This window comes from Propithecus coquereli, unplaced genomic scaffold (genome assembly GCF_000956105.1).
Source record: "Propithecus coquereli isolate 6110/MARCELLA unplaced genomic scaffold, Pcoq_1.0 Scaffold626, whole genome shotgun sequence".
NCBI lineage: Eukaryota > Metazoa > Chordata > Mammalia > Primates > Indriidae > Propithecus > Propithecus coquereli.
The window spans coordinates 63,469-66,994 of record NW_012152241.1 but is presented as its reverse complement, the minus strand read 5'-3'; positions in this window follow the sequence as shown (position 1 = coordinate 66,994).

Here is a 3,526-nt window from a genome sequence, read left to right as displayed (position 1 = left end):
ATTTGAAAATATACATGTGGATGCATACTTGCATTAGTATACATACATACATACATATAATATTACTCCATGCTTCATTAAAAATTCCGGTACAAACTGGAAACACATTAAAATACAATTGCCAACAGGAAAAACTAGAGAGAGTAGATAAAAGCAAGAGTTTTATTTTCTCTATTGTGTATTGATAGCACCTTTTTGGATATAAACATCATATTCATAGATAGAAATAAAATAGTAATGACAAAGAAATAACTTATATGACTGTATGTTTTATTAGATACAGGTAATGTCTTATGGACTCTTCTAGAACTTGAAATATGGTCACTTTAAATCATGCTTTTGGTAAAATGGTAAAATGTTAAATCAAATACCTATAAGAACAAATTGCCCTGTAGTTTAGCTCTGTTGCTATTAGTTTATCTTCCCGTGCCTTTGTCATGAATTTACTGGCAAACAGAAAACTGTCACTTTTGTTTTCAGGGATTTCAGATATTTTTGCTTCAGGTGGTTGCTCACTAATGTCATTTTCAGTTTGCAATCTAGAGGTGGGCTTAATGCACCACTTGAAATACAACAGATTTTTATCTTTGTCTCCTGTATAACTAAATCCAAAACCCTGTTGTTGGCTAGCAGTTATCATAAAAACAACCCACTTTCTGGATTATTTAACATTTCAAACAACACATATAAAATATAATAATCATGTCTCTGAGTAGTCAGACTGTCACTCATCTATGTTTTTATGAACTAATAACTTACATCTAAACTAAAAAATTTAATAATTACTATATAACGCAATGTCTACAACATTTGATCAGTGTTAGGAGATTAAGACGTTTAACAAGTAGTCATAAAATAAGATTTAAGGGGATGATATAATTATGATATAAAGTTGAATAGCAATGAAACACAATGATAAAATAAATTTTGAGAGGTATTATAAATTATTTACTGATTACATCACAGACTGATGAGTACATAATCTTCTAACATCATGGACAGGTTTTAACAGGAAAGACACCTCATAGCTTGTCTAGCTAATTTTGTTATTGTAATGGTTCAAATAAATCAGCATTTATAAATCTTTTCAATATTTAATTGCCTGAACATTCTGAATATAGAGAAGCATAATGTTAATGAGATTGCATTTGTGCTAATTTGTTTGTAAACATATAGAGTGTCTACTCCCTTATCCTGTTTCAGGACTTCTGAGAAATGATGAGCCCTCAAAGGGATAAGGAAGCAATGTCCAATCATAATTCATGGGTATAACCATGCTAGTCACTTTGATAATGGACAAAAAGACTCCAAGGATTGACATCATTTTAAAACCAAAATGCAATCTAATACTAGTTCAATTTGTTTTATTTTAATTAAAATGATTTATTTGTATGCTGTTATCTTGAGTTTCTTTTCCAATAATTTGTCTTAATAAGACACAAATAGGGTAAAATGTACACATATGTCTGCAGTTCAATGAGCTTTGAAAAAATGCAGATGGCCATATAACTACACCCTTATCAACATGTAGAATTTCTATTGTTCCCTTATGCACCTTCCAGTCAATGCTCCACACCTTGTACTCTCAGGTATTATTACCATCATCATAGATTTGTACTGTCTACTCTAGAGTTTTATATAAATGGGATCAGATAGTCTGTACTTTCTTATGCACTACTTCTGTATCTCCCCAAAATGGCTTAGTAAAATCTGGGCATCTGTATCACTTCATGTATCAATAGTTTGTTCCTTTCTATGAACACACTTGGGGCAAAAATTGATAAAAAAAATAGTTTTTTCTTTTCTGTTGCTGAGTAGTATTCTATTTTGTAAATATGCAGCAGTATGCCACTGTTAGTTTATCCATTCTCCTGTTGATGGATATTTCCATATTTTCCTTATTACAAATAAAAATACCATAAAATTGTTGTCTAAGGCTTTTTGTGGTCATATTTTTATTTAACTTGGATAAATAACTAGAAGTGCAATTTATAGGTCATAGTTGTAAGAAAGTGCCAAACTATTATTCAAAGAAGATAAATGCTTCTATAAGCCGTTTTTCAGAGTTTCGGTTGCTCCACAAACTTATCATTTAGTAGTGTTGATCTTTCAAAGTTACCATTTTATTGTGTGTGTAGTGATGTATCATTGTAGTTTTATCTTTTCATTTCTAGTAACTCATGATGTTGATCAACATTTTCACATGCTTATTGGCCATTTGAACATTTCCCTTTGTGAGGTGTCTATTCAATGCTTCAGTGCATAGGTTTTGCTCAATGTAATGTTATTAGCAGAGAGAGAGGGAGGATTAGAAATGGAAATATTGAAAAATTTTCTGGGCTGTATAATCACAGTCAAATCTTTCTTCTACACTTTTGAACTTAAGCTATGTTCTTGATGTATATAATTATTGGGGTTACAGAAATGTAGTCTCTATAATTTATACCTTTTTATGTGTTGTGTCTATTCCTACTGTGTCATTTGATGGTAAATATTGTTTAGAATTCAATAATTTTACCATATGTTATATTACATAATATGTAAACAGATATAATTATTTGATTACAATTTTCTTTCAGTAATATTTGCCTAATTATGTTTTATAGATTTACAATTTAACTTATAAATTCTCTAATTCCAGTGCAATTAATTGTTTTTCTAATGCTTTGGCATGATTGTATGTCTGAATTAAACTATCTTTGATTATACTCAATACAAAGCTTATAGGCAAAATAATCTTTAACTATAGTCATTATCTAATATTTAAGGTTGCATGCAAATAAATAAGATTGATACATTGCACATATTCTGTTAGTCATTCTTGAAAACTGACATTTGATGTTTTAATCATTCATGGCTTCTAAAATGCTTTGTTATAGTACCTTAAAACTTCAGGTGAAGGGAATACTTGGGAAATGCTTTCTTTTTTTTTCTCTTTTTTTTATTTATTTATTATTCCAGGGTTTTGTGAGGGTACAAACATTGTAGTTACACTTTATGTCTTTGCCGCGCACAAAGGCATGCCCTTCCCTCCTTTTAGTGCTCCCCGTGTCCTTTGAAATGGTTTCCTTATACAGCTGAGTTTTCTATTCCATGCAAATCATGCTGGCAATCAGACATATAGCTATATGGAACCAGCTGTGGGAGAATATGATGCCAAGAAGCAGAGATGGGAAGTAGAAGGGTTTATGGAGGCTTTTAATTTTCCATGTCCAGTTATCTCTTAGGTTCAACAGCTCCCAGTCCGTAATAAAGTATGATCATGTGAATCAATAGTTTTCCATTTTGTCTATATTTTCCTATGTCTGCCATTTTATTTATGTATTTGACAAACACATACAGAATATTTGTTATGTACCTAGTAATAATCAAAGAATTTTATACATATTAACTAAAAACCAACTTATGAGGTACAAGGATTATTTCTCCAACTTTTAGATAAGAAAACAAAACATCGGAGAGTTTAAGTAATCCGCCCTTTTCAGTTATCTATTGCTGTGTAACAGCCCACCCAAAACTTAAAAAG